Below are 10,494 nucleotides of genomic sequence, written 5' to 3'. Positions count from 1 at the left end.
GCGGCCATCCGCCGGCCCCAGGAAGTGAGGGACGGGGGCGGAGACCGGGAGGGAGGAGGCGGGGGGGGGTTTAGTTGGGTTTGTGGGGTTTTGGTTTGATTTGGGGGGGGGGGGGGGTTGTGTGTGGGTGGGAGGGAGCGGTGGTAGCTTGGGGGGGGGGGGGGGGTGGTAAGACAAAGCACGCGCGCAAACCTGTCAGATAATAATAATAATAAAATAATAATAATAATAATAATAAAAAAAAACAGAAAGTGAAAACTGAACCGGAAAGAAAGGCGGCTTTCCTCTTCCCGCGGGTCAGCGCCGGCAGCCGCGCTGCCTGCGGGGGCGGCTGAGGGAGGGAAGGAGCCTCCCAGGTTCAGTCCTTCCCCCCCAGCCCTGCCCCATGTCCCTCAGCACCATCTCCAGGGCTTGGAAACCCCTCCAGGGATGGGGACTCCCCCCTGCCCTGGGCAGCCTGGGCCAGGCCCTGACAACCCTTGCCAGGAAGGAATTGTTCCCCAGATCCAACCTCAGCCTCCCCTGGCACAACCTGAGGCCGTTCCCTCTGGTCCTGTCGCTTGTTCCTGGGGAGCAGAGCCCGACCCCCCTGGCTCCAACCTCCTCTCAGGCAGCTGCAGAGCCAGCAGGTCTCCCCTCAGCCTCCTTTGCTGCAGGCTCAACACCCCCAGCTCCCTCAGCTGCTCCTCACAAGTTCTCCAGCCCCTTCTCCTTCAGCTCCAGCCCCTTCCCCAGCTCCGGGGCCCTTCCCTGGACACGCTCCAGCCCCTCCGTGTCCTTCTTGCCCTGAGACGCCAAAAATACAGGTATGAAATGTCCCCATCCCTAGCAGCAGCAGCAGGCAGGCAGCATTTCCCTGCTCCTCACCCACTAGTGATGGGGATGTCCCTGTCTCTCATGGCACCCAGCAGCGTGGACGTGCTGTAAACCTGCAGTAACCTCCCCCAGTGCAACCTGAGGCGTTTTCGTCTGGTCCTTTGTGACCTTCTAGAAGACAAGGTCTGCTGCAGTAAAAATGAGACCCCGAGTCTGGCAGCACAGAGCTGGGAGCCTCCTGAGGCGGCAGGCGGGAGCATCCCGCTCTTCCCCGGACGCCTGAGGAGCCACGGTGCATCCTCCCAGCTTCTCAGCTGGCCTGGGAGGCCCCCGAGATTCACATTAGGCTTTGTGGAAATTAATATTTCAGAGACTTTTAGACAGGTAACGCTTGGACACTGACATTCACTGACTGTCCGGCCTCCATGCACCTCTGCAGGAGCGTCCTCTCCCTCATCCATCACCTCCTCTCCCAGGGCACCTTCCATCTCCCCAGTCTTTCCCTCAGCCCCTTGGCTTGAACCTTCCCTGGTCACCTTGACCACTGCAGCCTCTTCCCTCATCACCTCAGCCCCCCGGTGCCCGCCTTCCTCCCTTCCCCTCGCCCTTTCCCTCATTCCTGCTGCCCTGAGCCTCATCCCTCAACCCACGACCCCTTGGTGCCTTCCCCCAGCACCTTGGTTTGGACCTTCCTTCCCTCAGCCTCTCAGACCCTGATCACCTCAGCACCCGCCTTCAGCTCTGACCTTTCCTACATCCCCTCAGTCTTCACCTCCTGCCCTGAGCCCTGTCCCTCACCTCAGTCCTTTGCCCATTGCCTTGTTTTGGACCTTCCCTCAATCCCTCCACCCTTTTCCTCATCCTGTCGGCCCCTTCCCTCACACCCTCGCCCCTCCATCATGCCCTGTCCCTCACCTCAGTTCTTCTCCCAGCACTTTGTTTTGGACCTTCCCTTGGTTCCTCAACCCCTTCCCTCATCCCTTTAGCCCTTTCCCTCATCCTCTTGCCCCTCACATCATGCCCTGAGCCCCGTCCCTCACCTTGATCCTTCCCCCTCAGTGCCTTCCCTCAGCTCCCCCTCAGCCCCTCAACCCCTTCCCTGACTCTGCCCCTTCCCTCCAGGGCCTTCTGCCATATTTCTTTACCCTTTCTGGTCCTTTCCCTCATCCTTTCTGTAGCCCATACCATCATTCCTTAGCCCAATCCTTGTTCCCACTTCTCTTGTCCCTCCTGGCTGGAGGTCTCCCTGAAGCCCCTCATGGGGTGTCTCCAGACTCCACAGAGCAGCCCTTGTGCAGTGGGGTTGTTTGTCCACCCCTTTTAAAGAAGATTTTCCCTGGGGTGTTAAAAAAAAAACCAAAACAACAAAACACCAACACGTTCTGTCCCACCTGGATACTCCTGGATTTGTTTCTCTGTTAAAAATGTGGAAGGGTGAGATGTTTCATGGGTGATGCCTCGTTGGTTCCTAAGGCATGAGCAGCCCCTGCCTCTTCTCTGTTGCTCAAAGCTCCATCCCTTTTCTCCACGAAGTCTGGTTTAAAGCTCTCCCCACAAGTCTGGCCAGCTTGTTGGTGAAAAACCCTCTTGCCCTACTCAGTCAAGTGAATCCCATCAGCTCCCAACACACCCGGCTTCTCAAAGGAGTCACAGCGCTTGGGTTCCCACCTCCATGACTGTAGAAAAACCAAAACCTTGTCCATGGCACCAGCCAGAAATTCACCTTTACACTTTATCTCCATTCTAAACCCCCTTCCTCTGGCTGGGAGAGGCAGAGGGGAACACCACTGGTGCCTCAGATCCTTCCAACATCGCTCCCAGGGCCACGTGGCCTCTTTTGGTGGTTGGCGTTGAATGGAGGAGGAGATGATAGTCTTGAGGGTTCACCAGGCCCTCGGGGAGGTTGTGACTAGCAGGGAGCTCCTGGCAGGCAGCGCACAGTCGATGTTGCAACAGAGGCTGGAGCAGGGAACAGGGTGATCTGGGCTTGCCCAACCTCTTGCGCAAGGCGCTGTGCGAACACGGCGTGCTGGAAGGGATGGGTCAACCGTTGGATTGCATGAACGTGCCTTCAGCTGTGCCAAGTGGTGGGGCTGGGGAGTGCCTGGAGGGGAGTTCACCCAGGATTTTGGGTGTTTTCTTGACAATAACATCCTTGGTGCTGTCGTCCACACAGCAAAGTGCTCCTCGGATGTGCTGTGCTGTCACAGAGTCATCAGAGTCGGAAGAGACCTCTGGAGATCACCCAGTCCAACCCTTCTGCTAAAGCAGGATCCCCTGGAGCACATTCCCCAGGGCTGCATCCAGGTGGGTCTGGAATGTCTCCAGAGAAGGAGACTCCACAGCCTCCCTGGGCAGCCTGTCCCAGGGCTCTGTTTTCCCTCCTATTTCCATGTCACTTCCCATGTTCCAGCCTGTGCCCGTTGCCCCTCGTCCTGTCCCTGGGCACTGCTGAGCAGAGTCTGGCTCCATCCTCCTGCACCCACCCTGAGATACTTGGAGGCATCAAGAAGGTCTCCCCTCAGCCTTCTCCTCTCCAGGCTGAACAGCCCCAGCTCTCTCAGCCTTTCCTCATCAGGGAGATGCTCCAACCCCCCAGGCACCTTTGCTGCCCTCCCCTGGACTCTCTCCAGCAGTTCCCTGTCTCTCTTGAACTGGGGAGCCCAGAACTGGTCCCAGTTCTCCAGATGGGGCCTCACCAGGGCAGAATAAAGCTCTCATCCAGCTGAGCTCATACATGTATGGAGAGGCCATTCCTCATCCCTGCTGTTGTTTTCGCAGCCCATTTGGGTGTCTCTGCTCAGCTCCCCAGCACCCAGGCTCTGCTTTAGCTGTTCTGACCTGACCTGGTGTGTTTTCCCATGCTGGGCTGGTCACAGCCTCCGCAGGAAAGATTGGCAAACAAAGGGAAAAAAAGAAGAACAGTGAGATGACAAAGTGACAACTGACTTAGAAGTCACTTGTTACTCAGAGCAAAGCTGCAGGTCAGCAACGTGCTGCTGCAGAGCCCAAGAATTTGCTCCTGCAGCAGCAGAGGGTGCAAAGTGCTCCCACCCAGTGGAAAAACAAAGGCATGGGGAAGAGTTAATTATTCTTTTGGTGGCCTGAAGCCAGGGAGGACAGCGTTGATAGGGGTCTCATGCTCTGACTGTGGAGCAGGGTATCTGGTTTGCCAGGGTCACTGGTTTTTCTAGCTCCTGCTGGCATAACAAGGACTGGACTCCTTGCTGGTGTTGCTGGGTCTAGTCACATTTAAGCCTTGGAGTTAAGAAGAAAGGCTTTCTGTGTCCCCATGGAGTGGTTCTTGGGTGAGGTGAGATGGAAATGTCCTTGCAGGGTCAGTGTCAGAGCTTGGCCTGGAAGGGGGGAAGATGAAGAGCCTCGTGTAACCGTGTGTCGCATCCTGGGAGACAGGAGAAGAGCTCTGAGCTTCTGTGGTGTCTGTAGGAGTCAGAGCACTTGGGTTCCCACCTCCAGGGTGACCATTCAGACACCTGCAGTGAAACAAACATTTTAATAGAATCATGGAATGGTTTGGGTTGGAAGGGACCTTCAAGATCATCCAGTTCCAACCCCCTTCCATGCCCAGGGACACCTCCCACCATTCCAGGCTGCTCCAAGCCCCATCCAACCTGCCCTTCAACACTGCCAGGGATGGGGCAGCCACAGCTTCCCTGGGCAACCTGGGCCAGGCTCTCCCCACCCTCACAGCCCAGAATTTCTCCCTCACATCTCAGCTCCAGCTCCCTCTGCCAGCTGGAAACCCTTCCCCCTGCTCCCATCCCTCCCTGCCCTTGTCCCACGTCCCTCCCCAGCTTTCCTGGAGCCTCTTCAGGTCCTGGAAGGAATTTTAGTATGAGGAATGATTCCTGTTAAGGGAACACAAGATTTCTTGTGAGAACTCCTTTCTCATTGATCTGTTCCTGTTTCATCAATTTGAAAACCCAAGGAATCTGTAGGAGTCTTGTCATCATTTGCTGAGAAGAGTAAGAACTGGAGCCTCTGGAGGTGACACCATTTCTAACTGGAATTTGGTGCTAGTTTGGTGCCTCACTCCTTTTTGGGTGGTGGCAGATGTGGCCTGTGCAAGAGGAGAGCCCATGATCTAAGTGTGGTGAGGACCTACTTCCTGGCAATGTTCCTATTTTGGCTTCTTTGAAAGAATGACTCATAAAGTTCTGGCACACTTGCAAGTCTAAAAGAATGAAGTTATTTGAAGATCTATTTCCTTTTTTCTTCAGAAAAAAAAGAAATAGATATGTATATGAGTGATGCCTGCAGATGTTGTCAGTCACCCCAAGAAAAAGAAAACAGTTGCAGTGAAATGAGTCAACTGGGAGGTGGAAGCAGCAGTTCCTGAAAATGACAGTGTCCTCCTGCTGAAAAAACATACAGCAGTAAAGCAAATAATTAGGTTCCAGGTCGTTATTGATTGTGTGGGGCAGCATCAGGGGTCCCAGCTGCTCTTCAAGCACAGCCTGCAAATGTTGGGTGGCACAGGACTTGGGGGCTCCCCTCATTTTTTCCTGTCATTTGTGAATCACAGGACAGCAGATGACACAGAAGGAGGTGGAAATGCTGAGTTTCTCTTTGATTTTCTCCTGTTTCCTCATAATTTGTGGCAGGAGAGACTGGCTTGGCTTTCACCTGGTTTCCAGGTGAAAACCAAGGCTTGTGATTGAACTCCTTTCAGCTGGCTGATTCTCCCATTAACTTCTGAAGGCAGTAACCAGTTTTGGCCCAGTTTGGCAGCCCAGGCAGTGGTTTCACAGACTTTTTTTTCCCTACAGTTTTCTAGGAAACCAGTGGTTTGTTGGAGGACCCTCTTCCTCCACTGCAGGTGAGAACATCTTCAGGGTGAGCTGCTGAGGGAGTCCAGATGGGAGGAGGTCACCAGTGGCTCAAGGTGATTCTGAGTAAATGTTTGCATTTACTTAGACCTCAAAGGCAAACTATGAACCTCATGGTTGGCTGGTACTGCTGATGCTCCTCCACATGACTGTTCTTCCATTGGCACAGCTATTGGGATGGATTGAAGAGGGCCTGAAGGGTAAAATGTAAGGAGGTGAAAATATCCTGGGTGCCTTTTGGGAGGGTGGTGAAAACCCTGGTGTTCTGCTGCTGGGAACACTTTGGACAGACATGGCCAGAGGGCCAAGTGCAGAAACCAAGAGGAACTGTAGGCAAGTTGAGAAGAGGTGAGATAGGCTTCTGTCTCAGCAGGATCCTAGCATGGTTTTATGTCAAGATGAAGTTTCCCTTGCCAGGTAGTGCTTTCAGGAATGAAGCAAAGCAGGACTATTCCTGATGGACCTTTCTGTACAATTCTGCACCAAGAAACTGCCTGGCTTTGAACAGAAATGAGCCAGGACAAGAAGCATCCCTAGATACAGCATCAACAGGCCAATCTGGAGGATTGAATAGGCCCCAGCACCTGTTGTTGGAAGAACTTCTGATGTGCAGGGGTAAAATGCCAAACTTAGGGCCATGTGGCTTGTGAAGTGTGGGCTCAGGACCTTCCTGAAAGAGAAAAGAGGGGAAAGAGAACTTGTGGGCTTGGCTGACTCCTTTGGTAGCCTGTGATGTTTCATCATTCCTGCTGGCACGCCCAGAAAAACTGCAGAGCTCTTTTTAAAGGTGTCACATCCAGAGCATGGAAAGTGTTTTCCTGGATATCTGGGAAGGGGTGGGAGCAGGCAGCAAGCTCAGAACTGGCTGCTGCTCAGCACCACGGAGGCTGAGCCCCTCTGGTTTAACCCAGGTGGACAGAAAGGGCTTTGTTCCTACTCCTTTCTGCTCTGCTGACTTTTCTGTAAAGGACTGTAAAAAAAAATTGCAAAGAAAAGCATGAAATGCCAAGTCAGGAACTTCTTGACCCAAAGGTCTACTTTATTCACCACACCACCAAGGGGTAGGTCATCCCCCATCAAGCTGTCTTGCCAGATCCTTCTCTTGACTCAAGCAAAACTCCCATCACCACTTTAGGATCTTTCAGCCAGACACCCAAGTTTTGCTCAAGACCCTTAAATTTTCTCACATCTTTCAATAACAGGGGAAAGTCTTCAAAGATACCACAGCAAAAAATCATCTCCAGCTCCATGGAGATGCAGGAATCCTCCAGACCAGTGATGTGTGTCTGTGGTTTCTCTCAGAAGAAGTGTAGTATTTCTCACATGGTTTCCAAGTCTGGGAGTGACAAACAGATGGAGATAAAATGCAGGGGATTATTCTTCCCTGAGAAACAGCTGATTGAGTCTTGTCCTTCAAAATCTTCCTTCTACACCAACACTCCAGGCTCGGGGCAGAGCAGCTGGAAAGTGCCTGGGGGAAAAGGACCTGGGGGTTTGGTCACCAGGGGCTGGAGATGAGCCAGACAGTGCCCAGGGGGCCAAGGAGGCCACCAGCATCCTGGCTTGTGTCAGCACTGGGGTGGCCAGCAGGAGCAGGGCAGGGATGGTCCCCTGTGCTGGGCACTGGGGAGGGGGCACCTGGAATCCTGGGGTCAGGGCTGGGCCCCTCAGGACAAGAAGGACATGGAGGGGCTGGAGCGTGTCCAGGGAAGGGCCCCGGAGCTGGGGAAGGGGCTGGAGCTGAAGGAGAAGGGGCTGGAGAACTTGTGAGGAGCAGCTGAGGGAGCTGGGGGTGTTGAGCCTGCAGCAAAGGAGGCTGAGGGGAGACCTGCTGGCTCTGCAGCTGCCTGAGAGGAGGTTGGAGCCAGGGGGGTCGGGCTCTGCTCCCCAGGAACAAGCGACAGGACCAGAGGGAACGGCCTCAAGTTGTGCCAGGGGAGGCTGAGGTTGGATCTGGGGAACAATTCCTTCCTGGCAAGGGTTGTCAGGGCCTGGCCCAGGCTGCCCAGGGCAGGGGGGGAGTCCCCATCCCTGGAGGGGTTTCCAAGCCCTGGAGATGTGGTGCTGAGGGACATGGGGCAGTGGGGACTGGGCAGGGCTAGGGGAAGGGTTGGACTGGGGGATCTCAAAGGTCTTTCCCAGCCCTGATGACTCTATGATTCTTACTTTCCCAGCACTTCTCCAGAGAGCCCAGCAAGACTTCCCAACCCCACTGATCTTTCAAGACTCTTTTGTCCCTTCAGGGACATCCCCAGTCCCTCCAGCACCACATGCCCATTAGTGACAAGTCTCCTCTTGTGTTTGTCAGCAAACGGGCTGGATTTTCCTTGCCACTGAGCTCTGCTATTTGCACCTTTGCTGTGTTCATGCAGCTTCCACCTCCTACACTAAAGCCCAGTGAAGATTTTCTTCGGCTTCTGCTTCGATTTCTTCTTCTTGCTTGTTTATTTTTGGCATCTTGCAGCTTCCTAAGAAGCCCACTTTCAGTTGCAGTTGTGTTGACTAATGTTTTCACAGGAACCAGGGCTGTTAAAACAAGCAACCAGTCCCCAACAAAAGCCTCTATCAAACCCCAGGATTGGTTTTCCTGGTGTTTTGACAGTGGTTTAGAACCACACACCACACAGGCAGCGACGAGGTCCACTCAGGAAATGAGTCAAAGATGACAAGAATGTGGCAAAGTGCAGATCAGCATTTCCAGGGGTGAGTAAGGGATTTCTTTTCTTCTTTTATTTTTTTTCCTAAGTTTCTTTATCAACCATTTCCCCCATTTAAAACATGATATAAAAAATCATCGCGACTGAGGTAGTTGTTAGAAATTAACTCACCCCTCCTTTTGCCATGGGAAGCTGACCAGCTCTGAAGAGTGGGTTTAAACATGAATTATTTACTCTTTCATAGAATCACAGAGTATGCTGAGTTGGAAGGGACCCATCAGGACCATCAGCTCCTGTCCCTGTCTAGGGCACCCCAAGAATCACCCCATGAGCCTGAGAGCATCATCCAAACACCTCTTGAACCCAGGCAGGCTTGGTGCTGGGACCACTGCCCTGGGGAGCCTGTCCCAGTGCTCACCCACCCTCTGGGGGAAAAACCTTCTCCTGAAATCCAACCCAAACCTCCCCTGACTCAGCTTCCTGCCATTTTCCCCGAGTCCTGTCACTGGTCACAGGAGGGAAGAGATCAGGACCTGCCCCATCTCCTCCCCTCATGAGGAAGCCACAGACTGCAATGAGGTCACCCCTCAGCTTCCTCTTCTCCAAGCCTAACCTTTACCAATGCCAAGAGCAGAGCCAGGAGATACAACCTCTTGCTGGGAACAAAATGTTGGTTTCATCAGGGCAACATGTGAGGCTGTGGATTTGAGCCCCATCCCTGGCAGTGTTGAAGGGCAGGTTGGATGGGGCTTGGAGCAGCCTGGAATGGTGGGAGGTGTCCCTGCCCATGCAGGGGTGGGACTGGGTGGGCTTTGAGGTCCCTTCCAACCCAAACTGGTCTGGGATTCTAGGATCCTTGAAAATGGAAGTGGCACTGGGTCCCCCACTGTGTCATCCAGTTCCAACCCCCCTGCATGGGCAGGGACACCTCCCACCATTCCAGGCTGCTCCAAGCCCCATCCAACCTGCCCTTCAACACTGCCAGGGATGGGGCAGCCACAGCTTCCCTTGGCAGCCTGGGCCAGGCTCTCCCCACCCTCATTGTAAACAATTTCTTCCTTATATCTTAGTCCAAATCTCCCCTCTTGCCATTTCAAACCATCACCCCTTGTCATAGAATCATCCTGCTTGGAAGGGACCTTGAAGATCATCAAGTCCCACCATATCCTCTCACTCCAGGCCCTGCTAAAAATCTTGGTGCAGAAAATTTCTCTTTAATTTCTTAATAATTTTTTTTTTTTTTTAATGATGATCTTTATCCTCCTGCCATGGACAATTGGTTCTCTCCAAAAATACTACTTTCAGAAGAAAAAATGTCCTCTGCTGGAAAACAGGGTTTCCCCTCAAAGTGGGGAACAAGCAGAGGGTGGGTTTGTGTTTTAGAAGTTGAGTTGCTGTAGAATGGTAAAGAAAGCAACAGAATTTTACTTTTTTTTTTCCCTAAAAATGTAGTTTTAATTTGATTTTTTTTAAAAAAGGAATATGGTTTCCTGGTTGATGTTGAAAGGGAGGAGGGAGCAGGTGTTCTCCACCTTGTCCTGTACCCACCACAGCTCCCAACCCCCTGAGAAAGGCACAGGAAGGTGCAAAGCAGGTGGGGAGAAGGAAAAGCAGGGATAAAACCTGGCAGGGGAGGAGTCCTGCAGAATTCCTCCTTGGAGGGGAAGCTCTCCTTGCTGGTCTGAGCCACCTGGTTGAGTCAGAGACGTCCCTGCTTGTTGTAGGGGGGGTTGGAGTAGGTGACATTTAGAAACCCCTCCCAACCCAAGATGTTCTATGATCTCCTGCTGAGACTTTGGGGGTGAAAGGGATATTTTTCTTTTTTGGGGGGGGTGTCTCTGTTTTTAATCCATGATGTCTCCTTGCTTATTGACTCCAGCAACTTGGGAAGGACATCAGGGGAAGACTTCAAGACCAGGAGGGTGATCCAAGTAGGACACACCAGAAAGATGATCCCACCTCTTCCAAGACCTGGATGTAAATGAGGTTATTAACACGAGTCCCAGGGCAGGTGTCCAAGCTGCCACCACCTGTTGAGAACCTGAACTCAAGGCATGAGTGTTTTGGGTTCCTGGCAACTTTTTTGGTTTGTTTGGGTTTTTTTTTGGGAGTTCAGGAGGTGCAGGGTCAAGTTTTTGGAACCATCACCCAAACTGATCTCCCACAGGGTC

General features: G+C 52.9%; 1 long non-coding RNA gene across 2 annotated transcripts; it reads left to right on the top strand.

Annotated features, from left to right (window-relative positions):
* Positions 1–2,987: 2,987 nt before the first annotated feature.
* Positions 2,988–10,494, top strand: LOC127381905 (uncharacterized). Of its 2 annotated transcripts, none has more exons than XR_007888823.1 (3): positions 2,988–3,123; positions 8,184–8,369; positions 10,203–10,494. It is a non-coding gene; the product is annotated as an uncharacterized LOC127381905 (long non-coding RNA). The 2 variants fall into 2 exon arrangements; XR_007888822.1 differs by lacking the exon at positions 10,203–10,494 and adding an exon at positions 8,568–8,809.

This window comes from Apus apus, chromosome 1 (assembly GCF_020740795.1).
Source record: "Apus apus isolate bApuApu2 chromosome 1, bApuApu2.pri.cur, whole genome shotgun sequence".
Classification (NCBI taxonomy): domain Eukaryota; kingdom Metazoa; phylum Chordata; class Aves; order Apodiformes; family Apodidae; genus Apus; species Apus apus.
The sequence above is the reverse complement of the archived record's forward strand: the minus strand, read 5'-3'. Positions and strand labels throughout refer to the sequence as shown.